Source organism: Talpa europaea (genome assembly GCF_964194135.1).
Source record: "Talpa europaea genome assembly, chromosome: 5".
In the NCBI taxonomy this organism is placed as follows: Eukaryota; Metazoa; Chordata; class Mammalia; order Eulipotyphla; family Talpidae; genus Talpa; species Talpa europaea.
This window is the reverse complement of record NC_140071.1, coordinates 27,068,820-27,083,189: the sequence shown is the minus strand read 5'-3', so window position 1 is coordinate 27,083,189 and position 14,370 is coordinate 27,068,820. Positions and strand designations below refer to the sequence as shown.

Here is a 14,370-nt window from a genome sequence, read left to right as displayed (position 1 = left end):
GGTTTTTCTCCTCAGATTGTGGTCCACAGACCTCTGTTCTGAGAACTGATAGAAACAGAAAGTGAGAGGAAGAGTTTAGAAATTTTAGAGTAATTTAACATTGCTGTACCATTTTGTTGTATTTTATAAGGTGATTGGTCCATAATGGACTGGGGGGCTGGGAGCACTGACCTTTCATCACAGACCTCCTCCGGAGAAGCGCTGCTCTAACCTGCGTGTCTCCAAGCCCCTCTGGCCTTTGGTTGTCGGTGAGGTCACATTAGCCCACAAACCTCTGTTACTGGTTCTCCCTCAACACCCCCTCCACCGCCCGCTGTTCATGTGACCCTCCCCTCCCCACATTGTCCACGCAGCCTGCATGTCTGGGGGTCCTCATGTTTGACCTCTCCCCGAGGGTGTCCATAAATGGACACTGCATTGAGGACCTGTGCCACCATCAGGTTAGGACAGCTCTGTCCTGCCAGGGGAGTGTGCTGGCTCCCCTTCTCTCTTTGCTAAACCTGCCGTGGAGCTGGGTGTCACCTTGTTTCTCTAGGAATCATTTAGACACGTTGTTTCTCTAGGAATCATTTAGTCATTGTCTGAGGAAATTATCTCACCTGTTTTTCCTCCATCTCTAGCATTGAGGAACCTGCCCCTCCCAGTAACAAATCACATTCATAAATAGATGGCTTGGGGGCTCAGAAGCCCCTCACAGTCCAACTTTAAGTTAGAGCTAGCCAGTGCCACCATCTGCAGCCCTGCGTTTTCCAGAGTTCCCAGGGCCCTCTGATGATCAATCATTAGCCAGCAGCCTGCAGGTGCTTGATACTCAGCATGTTTTCATATTCACTTAGGTTCCAAGAAACCCCTTCTCACCACCTGAGAGCTGTGACCAATGACGTGGACAGGGCAGGAAACAGAACTATAACTTTTATGGTTGTAAATGCCCCGAGGCTCGGGAGGCTGGTGCGCGTCAACTCTGACAACAGCACAGAGGATGTTTCCGTGTTTACCCAGTGTCTGGTGAGTCCCCACGTCGGTGAGCTGGGCAGGGCCGAGCTGCGCTGCAGAGCAGGCCCCTTGCTTGTCTCCATCCTGTTAAGCCAAGCGGATGTACCCCTTTGCCCAGGCAATTACTCATTTTAGCTGTGCTGATTTCAAAACCAGACGCTTGGTGGTGAGCATAAGGCGAGGCACAGTTGTCAGAAAACACTGCAAATTTAAACTCTTGTGTCTAATAAGTAAAAGGCGTCCTTTTATCACTAAAGATGAATTTAAGTGAAACCCAAAGCAGAGTTGCAGGAGTAAATCCTGCAGGCTGTGTCTGTGTATACTTCATAATATAGTTATACTAACTATATATTATAGTTAAATGTGTGTATGTAGAGTGTGTGTTTATTTAAATTCTACCCAGAGTCATCTGTTTTAAATGTCACTGGTATTTGACCACCACCACAACCTACTTACCTTTTTATTTAAATGAATAAGCCAACAAACCTTTTAATTTTTTTTCCTTTTACACCCCAGGAATCTGACTGACTAGGCATGTTTGCTTATATATGATTTCATGTTCTAAAATTATGTATTTCCAGGTGGCCTTCTAGAATATAACTCGTTCTCATTTGCCATATAACCATCTTTCCTTTCTGAAATAGTGTGTGTGTGTATCTGATAGTTGATTTGACTGTAGCTTTACATGACTAAGGAATAAAAAAATTCAAAGTCAAGTTTAGCGGAAATAGCAAGAATGAAACACTTGTCTGCCTTTGATCTTCAAACCTTTTCTCTCTGGTGTGATGTGGCAGAATTGGTATTGGCTTTTGCTTTGCAATCATCTTGTGTGGGATGCATTTAAGGGAACAGGTCATAAGGCTAAAGAAGGTTTGAATTGTGACATTGCAAAGAGGAGGGGTAAATTCTCTAGTTCACAGATGTACCCGGGAGGAGGAAAAAAAGGTTAAGAATGAAAATTCTATTCTGTGGGGAGATTAATGATGATTATTTCAAGTATTAGTGTCCATGACTTGTCATTGCAAATATGTGATATTTTATATCAATATAGTGCACATAGGCTTTAGAGGTTATGGTAGCTAGTATCCACCAGTTATGCTGTAGTAACAAACAACTCTGAGACCTCATTGGCTTACATGCACATACATTTACTTCTCATTTATAATGGGAGAGTCAGAATTTGAACTTGGATTATGCTTTGACCTACTTCTCTCCTCTTGGAGTTTGTATATAGATTAACACAGAAAATGAATGCAAAATGCTTAGCACACTGTCCCACATGTAGCAGACACTAAATAAATGGTAACGAAGGCTGCTGTTACAGTCTTTTGTTCTTGGAAATGCTAGTAACTGACAGTCTAGTTTCAGAGGAGAAGGCAATTTTCTGGGACACGGCAATTGCTGTTGTGTTTTCTCTGATGTGTTCCAGTGATTTAATGAATGGTAATGAGGTCATTAGAGAATGACATTGGCTTCACCCTGTAACCCACTTATCATTTCCCTTTGGGGGAGAATCCCTATTGTCCTAGAATACATTTCTCTGAGTGATGATGAGAAGAGGGGGCTGAGGAAAGTGTCCAGGGGTCTTGTGCCTGCATGGAGCACCACATCCTTGGGCTGAAGGAAGAAGGAGGCCTGGGGCCAGGAGCATCCCAAAGATCACATCCCAGTGAGTCAGAGCAAGGAGGGTTCTGTGGAAGGGACTCCTCAACAGATCAACTAGTGCCGCTGTAGCCAAGTAGAGGTGTTTTGGTAGGATATGTTTGGTTCAATTTCTAAATTTCTCTGAATAAATTTCATTGTTTTCCCTTCCACTTCAACAGTAATGAAGAACATGAACAAGGTGGGGAGAGGCAAAGTATGCTAGGATGTATGAACCAAAATGCTTACTCCTACTAGGCATTCTACTGAGTATAAAAACAACACATGCTTATTGTGAACACAAAATTAGAAAACATTAAAGTAGTAAATTTATATTAAATAGAGCAAGGCATCATCAGTATATTCAGTGCAGTTGGTTGTCCTCTGAAGGCATTCCAATTGTGCTTGGCTTAGGTATTCAGAGTGCATATTTTCATTTGTGACTTGGGAAGAGAAGAAGCTTATTATTTACCTTCCTGGCTATCTATCCCCTTTTCAGATCCTGTCTTCTTTTCCACATACAAATGTAATGTGGATTTTTTTCTTAAATGTGAAGTTTTATGGTCTGTGTCAAATAGGACTCTGGTCAGCACTCAGCATTTTATGAGGGCCTCACATTCACTACCCAACAGTTCCAGAACATTTTGGGGGAAGTAAAGAAATGGTGGGGATAGATTTTGGAGGTAGTGAAGTTGATCAAAACATTTTCTCTGAAATTACTTAAAAAGACATTTATTGAGCACACGTGTGATTTGACTAGTCCTCTTCAGTGTGGTTGATGAAAGAGAAAATACTCAGGAAACAATTTCAGTTGTAAAGAGTTCAGAACTATTGGGCCAGTTCAAGTAATCGGTTGACTTCAGCTGTATATGGATTCCTACACCAGTTTTTGTAGTTTCAAGAGTCAAGTCCAACCAATAACCTGCTAAGTGTCCAAACTGGGGACATGTTTAGACATGATGGTTGAATCCTTTTCCACACTTTTACTTTAAAGGGGGAGGGGGGAGGCAAAAAAACATTGTACCATTTGCACATAAAACTCACACCCTTCCTTGCTTTTGATGGATAAAAAAAAAAAAAGACCACTTTAACCAGTGTCTCTGGATGGATAAGATTTATGAGTAAAATTTAGACACTTTCCAAATGCTTCATATCATACTTAAGCAAAACAATTGTGGGGAATGCATTTATTATGTTACAGCACAACATATTTTCTTATCCTCAAATAAATTCACTGTTTTTTTCAACTCAAACCTGTCTACTGACCAAGATAAACAAGTAACAGGCTAGTTTCACCATAATATTACATCTGCCTAAATGGGAAAAGCTAACCCACCAAATCTTATACTGAAAACCTTATATCCTGAAAAGTTAGACATATAAATACACAGAAAAGGTGACACATCCAATTTTGAAATGAAATAAAAGCTTTTTACAAATTTGAAAAATCATCATTCATTTCAAAGCATGTTTGAGCAGACTTGACTTCTATAAAGCACTAATTTATTTCAAGTAGAGGCTAACAGTGATTTTCATTCCAGTGCTTGTCGAGATAATTTAGAATCATTAAAAAGTGAAGTGTTCTGGTTTTGAGGTTTACGGTGCCTGGCCTTTTTCTGTTCTGCAAAGCTTGTAATTGCATTTCTGCCATTTTGCTGCTGTGGGTGGAAGATCATCCATCTTACTCTCTGCTTGTTGCTGCAACACAGAGGCAGGTCTCCAGGGCCACATCTAGAAAATAATACAGTCGATTTGGGGTAATGAATTTTGTCTAATTACCTCTTCTCCCAGAATCTGGGTTTATTGCTCAAGACAACAATTACATTTTAAGAAATTGTGAACACATGTCCCACAGAATAGAAATTGGTTTATTAGTTACAACTTAATGGGAAGTATCATGGGACTGTTCAACTTTGACCTTTTAATTTTCTGAGCAGAGAAGGGTCAGTTTTTTGGTGGTGGTGACAACTCCTCCTGCACCCCAACTGCTACTTTCTTGAGGTCTCTTCAGTGATGAGCCTAAAGGTCACTGAACTTAGCTGTCACATTAGATATTTTCCACTGTTTTTTTGTTTGTTTGTTTGTTTAGGCAAGTTTGAGTTTGTCATTATGTGTCACTGAATGATGTGCTAGCATATTTTTCCATGTGTAGAAATTATGGTGTTATGCAGTCACTTAGCATCACCTACTCCTTGTTCAAACTGGAAGTTGGCGGTTGGGTTCTGGTTCAATGGCTTTGGATAACCACAAATATTTCTTTCTCTTAGAACTGTTGTGAAATTGTTCCTTGAAAAAACAAATAGAACTAATTTCCTTTTCAGCGAGAGTGGTTTATCCTTTCTCCTTGTGTTAATTCCTATGACCATTGTAATAAATTGCTATAAACTTGGTGACATGAAATAGCAGAAATTTCGTCTTATAATTTTGTAGACCAGAAATCTGAACCCCATCCCACTGGGTTGAAACTGAGGTGGCAGCAGGACTGCTATACTCCCTCCAGAGTAAGGGCAGAATCCTTCCTTGCCTCTTCTACATCCAGGTAGCTGCCAGCATCCCTTGGCATGTGGATGCATCATTCATTTCTCAACCTCCATGGTCACATTGCCTTCTCCTCTCCTCTCTATGCCAAACCTCTCTCTGCCTCCCTCTTGTAAGGATGCAGTGACTGCAGTTAGGACCCACCTGGATAATCCAGGATACTCTTCCAATCTCAGAATCCTTGACTTGATCACATCTGCCAAGTCTTTGCTATCAATGGTAACATTCACACATTCCAAAGATTAGGACCTGATATCTTTGGGGGATAGTTTACCCTCTATACATATTTATTACAAAAGCAAGATGTCTTATATTACCATCTGTTGTTTCATAACAAAGCACCTTTTATGTGTGTTCATTTGGGTGCTTTATTTAAAGTCTGTACACTCTAAATAAATGGCATAAGGGCCATGAGAATCTATCTTTACTCCTCTATACCTGTGGATTTGGACTTCTCTCCAATTAGGGCTATAGATGGATATAGTCCTAGGCACCTTGCAAAGATTTTTGTTTCAGTATTTCATACAGAGAGTGACCCAATCATGGAGAGACATAAGCCAGAATCTCTAGGATAATTATTTGGACCTAGGTTTCAGTTGCACACACACACACACACATTTCTGAAACTTTTGTGGACCAGTTTCTGACATGTTACTTTTTTTACCTTGAAAACAGGGATTTTCTGTTAAATGATTTTCAAAAATCATGAAATTAACATTGTATAATTTTCAAAATCAAATTAACATTGATACAATGCTATTATATCATCTATAGACTTTATTCAATTTTCAAAAGTTGTTTCAGTGAATGTCTTCTATAGCAATAGAAAAAAAAAAAAAACCCAACATAAAGCAGTATTTAGTTGTCAGGTGTCCTTAGTCTCTAACCTGGAGCCATTCCACCATCAATTGACTTTAGGTACTATGCCATTTTCTAAAGGGATCAGGTCAGTTATTTGTAGAGAGGCCCTCAGTTTGATTTAACCTGATGTTTCCTTTTTTGGTTCAAGCTGTGCGTTTTGGGCAGGAATGTCACGAGAGATGATTGGTACTATCAGAGCATTGTGCCATGAGCCTGGACACTCTTTGCCCTGCATGCTTGTATGTTTGCTTTGTTTGCTCAGGTACCATCTTTCCGGTTTCTCCACTGTGAAGATACCATTTTCTCTTTTGCAATTAATAAGTATCCTATGAGGAGATACTTGGGAACTATTCAGACATCCTGTTTCTCACCACAGTTTAGTGCACTGGTTTTAGTAATCATTTTAAGATTCTTGCCTGAAGCATGTTATTACTTTGGTGGTTGCCAACGGATGATTTTTCCCATTCTATTTTCCTTTTATATTTATTAGTTAGAATTCTACACCAATGACTTTCTAATGACTTTCCAGAAAGACTCCATCTGTAAAAGAGAAAATAGCTGGGCTAATCTAAATCCATAGAAAATAAAAATCTGCCCTCTCCTTAATCCAAGAGTCCAGGTATTTGGCTAAGTAGCTTATATATCTATATTTAACACAATGAAAATATGCATAACTGTTGGAGGTTGTTCCTAAGGTTACTTTCTATTTGAAGTAACAAAATACCTAACTCTCTATGAGATCCTTCATGCTCAGGTTTATCCTACATTTTTTCTTCTAAAGTTTTGGTCTCTTTCTCCCTCTTCTTTTCTTTTCTTTTTTTTTTAAAGATTTATTTATTTATTTATTTATTTATTTATACAAGAACCGGGGTACAGGCCAGATGCACGGGAGGGTGAGAGGATTCACCAGAGACAGTGTGGGGAACAGAACAGGCAGACTCACGAAATACACTGCTGAGGGGAGCAGCGGGTGAGACAGGAGAGGTCTGCCGCCCCATGTGGGATTCTCAATGGCCAGCTTGGATCGAACTGGTGCTGCAGAGGCTGTGGACAGCTTCACAGCGCTGCACTCAACCTCCTGTGCCACCAGGGGAGGCCCTCTTTCTCCCTCTTCTAATACACACACACGTACGCTCATGCCCTGTAGAATCTGATTCTAAAAGTCGGCAAGGCAATAGCTGTCTTCTAAACATCAAAGAGTCTACTTACCTCAGATCTTTCTCAGAAATGACTAGCAAGTTGATATTCTACAGGGCCCCTCACTCCCTTCACTTCTGTATCAACTCAGCATTTTCAGTGACTTGCTCTCCATTCCTAAAGCTCAGACACTCATGATGAGTCTGATCAAATTCTCTCACTCTTCTGTGTAAAATAGGGCAGTTGGTTATTCACAATTTCTTACTCTTGAAATGCCTGTAACAGATCTCTTCTGCACTAGGCTCCTGAGTAGAAAGCTATATTTAAGACTCCTCCTCAGTGACTTCCCTCAAAGATTTCCAATCTTCATCTCAAATGTTCCTGTCTATGAGAACCATTTTTTCCCTGGGGCATTCACTCTCCATCCTGTCAACATCAGAAGAGCCTTGGATTATTTCAGTAACTTGTGAAGTATTTTTCAGGGAAGCTAATTTTCACTTATTCCAGAGGAGTGATAAATAAGATCGGCCAGCTTCCAAGAAAATCTTTCCTTCTGATAAAGAGACTGCATTAGCTTTACTACTAAGAAACCCAGTCTCATTTTGTTTATTATGCCGTCTTGTCTCTCAAGCAGCATGGGGCTCCTTTAGGAACCATCCACCTATTTCTAGAAAAAGAAATACATATATGACTGATCTTTTGCCATAAATCTTAAGCTGAAACTAGAAATGGCAAAACCACTAAACAAAACTGATTTATTCCCCAGGTACTCCTGGGGAATGAAGTCACTAGTTAGTACCAAAATTTGCTATATTTGGAGAAGCTCCAATTTCTCATAAGTAACCTTGCTTCTCTAAGTTTGAGGACATGTTAAGAGGAGATATTTCCTTTGCCTCATTTCAAATTCCTGTTTCTTTGCCCCATCCCTGACAAGAATACACAACAAAAACTCACCAACAATTTTTGGCCACTCTGGGAACAGGGAGTTTTTATTCCATAGAAACTTACTATACCCCAAGACTAGAGTCTGATTCTAGATATACCCACTGTAACCAGCAGTGAACTGGAGTAATACATCACCGACCTTGTTAGTTAATACAGCATTTCTAAAACTGGCTGGTGAAATAGACTTCTCTGAAAATTATACCATAATTTATCCAACTTTTTTGATGCGGATACTTAAATTTTATCTTGACAAAACCCACCTGTAAGTTCAGATATCACAATCATGGGGAACAGGTCAGAAAAAAGATGTAACTTGTAGGAATGAAGGATTGAGTACTTTATGGTCAGCCTTCCCTCTTCTGTGATTATAGTTTTAGAACTCCCAATAACTATTGTTTGAGGAAGGACTACACACAGGGTATCTGGATAACAAAATACTGGAGAGAACTTCATCAGTTGAATAGGAAGGACATTGATAGGCAATAGGCATTAGGAACTTAGATTAAATCTTGAAAAATACCATAGAAAAATCTTGAAAAATAAATATCAATGAATGTAACAATTGCAATAGAAAGAAATACATCATACATCAAAATTCATGGGTTTATAATGATTCCAAAACAAAACCAATGCTCATGTTGGAGATTAGAGTCAGGAGATTCATTTTTCTAAAATTTGGTATGTGAAGGAAAACAATCAAGTACTTATTCTGTCTTTCTTGTATGTATGTACATCAGTGTAACCAAATATTGCTTTATAAAATAATTGGATAAGAATGAAGAAGTAATGATAGACTAAATAATATCCATGTTTTGCCATTGTAAAAACAATGTATTTAGGCAATTAGTATCAATGACTCTGTAATGTTGTTAAGTGACAGGATGCTAGGGAACTTTAAATAGATGGATCAAACTGGCAACCCTTGAATCCATGTATCAATTTTAACATAATCAAAATAGAAGCAACACAACACTATTTTGCCTTGCAATGAGATGAAGAGGAAATAAACAATATAATCAGAAAATACTCTTACCAAAAAATTGAACCTGATTCTTATTAAGCCTCTAGATTTAACTAACATTATATAGGACATCAATTTCTTCATCAAATTGTAAGAAAAAATTAGAGAAGCAAACCTACGGTTTTGAGACAATGCTAAGAATTACCAAACAGATGTGATGTGTAGACTTCAAAGAAGCTATGTAAAAAAGAAGTCCCATACTAGATTATCAGAGGTATTTGCACATTAATTGTACATTTGATATTAAGTAATTATTTATAACATGTAGGTGATAACAGTATTGTGATTATGTTTTTTTTTTTAAGATTTTTTTTTTATAGAGGCATGTTTTATTTATTTATTTGTTTGTTTTGTTTATACAAGCACCGGGTACAGTCAGAAGCGTGGGAGGGTGAGAGGATTCACCAGAGCCAGAGCAGAGAGCAGAGCAGGCAGAAGGACCGAAGTACACTGCTGAGGGGAGCAGCGGGTGGCAGGAGAGGTCTGCGCGCCATGCGGGACCCTCCTCCGGTGACCGGGGAGCAGCCGGGGATTGAACGCACTGCAGAGGCTGCGGGCAGCTTCGCAACCCAGCGCTCAACTGCTGAGCCATCGGGGAGGCCCTGTGATAATGTTTTAAAAGTCATTCCCAATACTTATTAAAGCATTTACAGATGAAATGATATGCTGTCTGTGATTTGCTTCACAATCTATTGGGCAGGAAAAAAGGGTAGAAGTATTTCTGTAACAAGATTGGTTATGAATAGTTGATATCTGACAGATAAATGGAAGTTCATTATAAACTTTCGCTAATACAAATACATTAAGCATTAGTCATCTCCAAATCAGTACGTTTACCTTTCTCTGATAAATAGGTTACATTGTAATACAGTCACCTAGTTTAACATATAAGTTGCCACATTTCCAATGTTCCTGCCTTTGCAGACATGTACAGTCATTGCAGCATGAAGAAACATGTATCTCTTCCAGTCAGTGTAAGTGTCAATTCTCATATTATTCCTGAAGCCCGGGGTTGATTTTTCTTACTCTCTGGCCAGGTCAGTGAAGGGCTGATATTTTACCAGCACTTGGACCATGAGGCAACAGGCTGGACTGCAGAAGACTCTTTCACATTGACACTGTCCTCTCTACCTGCGGCTCTGGGCCCTGAGGAGTTTCGTATTACCATTTCATATGAAATTAAATGAACCTGCTCGGCAGAGTTGTCTGCTTGCAAATACAGGTAAAAAATCACCATGATAGGGTCACTACTCTATTTCTATTTATTAAAGTAGGGATAACTTGGAAATAAATCTTTCCCTTTTTAATTGTTAATGCTATAATGTCAACCTGTGAAATAAAGCTTAAACAGTTCTAAAGATGTGTTGTTTCTTAGTGTGTGCTCTCTCTCAGGGCCTCTTCCTCTCGTATGCCTTAACAATTGTGGAGAGAGGAGAGCAAATTAGCTTTCAAACATTTTACTTCTGCCTCTAAATAGGGACTTCACCATGCCCATGAGTGGAAAGTGTTGACAGAAAATGAAAATGGCAAATGGTAAATTCTTGAAAAGAAAGGGGTATTGAAAGCTACACCTGCTTCCATGGCACGAGAAAGTCCAATACTAGTAAAGCAAATTAGGAAGTTAATATTTTGTAAGTGAATCTAAAGATGTTGAAACTCCTTTGCCTGAAATATTGTCTTAATAGTGTAAATGTGCCTATTTAAATTTTTTTCCATATGCCTTGGATAGAATGCTAGTTCAGTACAAACATCTACAGTGTTTTGAATAATCCATGGGGACAGGCAAATTTGAAGGGAAAAGGCCTTGCAGCTGTCATCTGAAAGTCTATTGAAATGCCACTATTTTCTTTATGTTTTAACAGGAGGGAGACAAGGTTCTAATTGACCCATCTAAGTTAGATGCTTCCAACCTCTTATTGAAATTTCCCAAATCTCAGCGTTCTTTTTATGAAGTTTGATTCCAGGTGACATCTCTTCCTCACCATGGAACCATTGTAGTTGGTGAGAGAAATATTACCGAAGGAAAATCTAATTTCTCCCAGTATATAATTAATAAATTTGGAATCACATGACTTCGTGGTGACTCTGAATCACTGACTGATAATTTTACCTTTGTCGTGTGGCCCAACCACAAGAGCAAGTCTGCCACCAAGCCAGAGACAGACTTTCTTTTTTTTTTTAATTTTTTTTTTTAATTTTCTAGAGGCATGTCTTATTTATTTATTATTTGTTTGTTTGTTTTTTGGTTTATACATGCACTGGGTACAGTCAGAAGCGCGGGAGGGTGAGAGAATTCACCAGAGCCAGAGCAGGGAGCAGAGCAGGCAGAAGGACCAAAGTACACTGCTGAGGGGAGCAGCGGGAGGCAGGAGAGGTCTGGCGCCATGTGGGACCCTCCTCCGGTGGCCGGGGAGCAGCCGGGGATTGAACCGGCGCCGCAGAGGCCGCGGGCAGCTTCGCAACCCAGCGCTCAACCGCTGCGCCACCGGGGAGGCCCGAGACAGACTTTCTTGATGAAATATTTAACATTACCATCTCTCCTGTTAACGACCAGGCTCCCAAATTAAAGACCAAAGGGCTTCGGTTGAAAGTTCTGCAAGACACTAGATTGGCTCTGGGACCTGAAAACCTGAAAGTGGAAGATCTAGACAGTCCTCCAGAGGAGATCAGATATATGGTCATCAGCCATCCTAGTAATGGCGTTCTGCGCCTGGCTTACCATCTGGACATGCCTGTTCATCATTTCACTCAAGCTGACATAGATAACTCTCAGGTGTGGTTCATACATGATGGAAGCCCATCCTCTAGAGTGTTTTACTTTAATGTGACTGATGGCCAACACCACCCACTCTACAAGCTCTTCCACCTGGATGTCATGCCCATCTCCATCTTGAACCTAACTGACCTATTTCTCACTCAAGGCCAGACAACAGTCCCTGCCACCAATGCTCACCTGTCAGCAATGACCAATGAAAGGAGTCCCCAAATCACTTACAAAATAACATGCCTCCCCCCCAACATGGCCATCTGCTCATTGAAAATCAGGAAGCTGTTAGCTTTGAACAGGAGGATCTGGATTCAGAAAGACTCTCTTACCACATGACAAATCTCACTGCCCCAGAGGACCTGCTGCAGTTCTCAGTGTTTACATCAGAAAGCAACCTTACAGGACAGACCCTGAGCATCAGAGTGCAGCCTTTACTTCGGGTTATGTCAAACCTGACAGTTGCCAATGAAGTGGCTCACCAGCTGAGAAGAAATCACCTTGATGCTACCGAGCTTGCCAGTAGGACTAACAGTGATCCCAAATTTGAAGTGACAGCACCACCTGTCCATGGAAGACTTGTACAAAGAGTGGGCCACAGCACCGCAGTGGAAGAAGCCACTGTTTTCACTCAAAGAGACATTTACCAAGGGCTGGTGATACTTGACCCACATGCCCATCTGATGTGCACTGATATATAGAATGACTCCTTCACTTTCTTGCTCAGGGCAGACCACGTACAGCTAGCGATTGGTCATCTCCCCTTCATGATAGTGCCACCTCATCTCTTACTTTTGAAAACTTGTACCCCTGAGGTTTCTTTATTAGTTACTATAGATAATTCTGTGACCTCAAATCTCTCTCAAGAAAAGCCTATGGTTTCCTCAGGACTCATGGCACAGACAGAAACTCTGGGGAAACTGACCCAGACACAACAGCAGCAAGCGGATCCCTGGAGACCCCACAATGGTGAAGAGGCTGCTATGGCTGGCAAGGCCTCTTCCACCAGCATCATTTGGCCACCAGCTGTCACTGAAGCCAGTCCTGGGGTACCCACCCAGTCAAGGGAAAGTAGCTATTCTCTGACGGCTATCCTGCTCTTGGCCGCATTGGTTTTCCTGCTGACTGTAACTGCAATGGCTTTGTGTGTTTGGCTGCTGTGCTGGATGGCAGAAAAGGCAAAACCTCTTATCAAGCCTCAGACTGACCTGGAAGCCACAACCACAACTCCCAGGCCAGAAAGGAGCAGAACTATTCCTCCTGTCACAGTGACACCTCTCCTGAAAAGCTCTGGCAGTCCCCCAGTCGACACTCTGAGGGTCCCACAGTGTGAGCAGGTGGCCTCTCCAGTCCCTGAACCAGTAGGAAAATGTGCTCCTGCTCCTTGGAAGATCTGGATGAATCTGGATCCCTACGTGGCCAAACTCTGTTGACAAACCAACCCAATGCTGAAGCATAACCAGTACTGAGTATAAACTGAGGACTATTGTTCCTTTTTGACCACCTACTATGTGCGTACTGGGATAGGCACTGGGACACAAATACAAAAAAATACTGATGGAGGTCAACTGAGAAAAGCCTGCCTTTTGCTGGTGACCATGCTCAATTGCTGCCCATGGTCGACATTAATAGGTTTAGTGAAACTTTTGTACAAAATGTATCTTATGGGCACTTCAAAAGAGCTTTACGTGTACTCTTCTGGACGTGACCCTCTCAGTGTGCATAAGATCTGGTCTAAATTTAAAGTCCTTGCCAGGGTGCTTTAGAACATGCTGGCCCAATTGGCAATAGTGGTTGGGAGCACAGTCAGTGGAGGAAGAAGGCTTTGCATGCTTTTTATTGAGGATTTACTCTGAGTGAGTCAGCAGGAAGTACAGGAACTGTTTCAGCAAGTTGAAAAGGTAATTTATCAAATCAGTGAGTTTGTTTCTAGTGTTTTTATGTAATGTCTTTTCCTTCTTGGCGTCTGTGAGTTCGACTTCCTAATGCAGGAAATACCCTGGTGCTCCAGATAGTGGGACAGTCTGCCCCCCTTTGAAGATAGTTGCTGAACACATGTGTTTCATCAAGAGGCTTTGTCTTTCTGACTTGTAAAATCAAGCCAATGGTGCAAATATAACATGAAGGCTTAAGGAATAGAAAAGTTTGCTAAATGCTTTTGTGAGACTCAATTTGGCTTACTTTACATGACTTGAAATAATGGCAAATATGTACTTGACTTGTCTAGTTGAGCCTACCACTGGCAGACTCAAGATTCAGTATCTGTATTTATAAAATGCAGATCTCAGTACTTGTATTAGTTAGGAATGCTTTGAGTTGGAAATCACAAGACATCTACTCTGAGTGGTTTAAGTTGTGGATTGGCAAACTTTTTGGTGTGCGGTCACATAGTAAATACTTTAGGCTTTGTGGGTCACATATGAGCTCTGTCACAGATTTTTAAAAAAAAAATTTAAAAATGTGAAAACAT

The 14,370-nt window shown here is 40.7% G+C and overlaps 1 pseudogene across 1 annotated transcript in view; it reads left to right on the top strand.

The window, feature by feature from the left end:
• Positions 1-13,369, top strand: part of LOC311170993 (chondroitin sulfate proteoglycan 4-like) — a 46,373-nt pseudogene extending 33,004 nt beyond the window's left edge. The window contains exons 8-11 of the transcript in view: positions 837-1,005; positions 10,174-10,372; positions 10,999-11,276; positions 11,591-13,369. The product of the transcript in view is annotated as a chondroitin sulfate proteoglycan 4-like (transcript). The remainder of the gene's footprint in view (positions 1-836; positions 1,006-10,173; positions 10,373-10,998; positions 11,277-11,590) is intronic.
• The last annotated feature ends 1,001 nt before the right edge of the window (positions 13,370-14,370 follow it).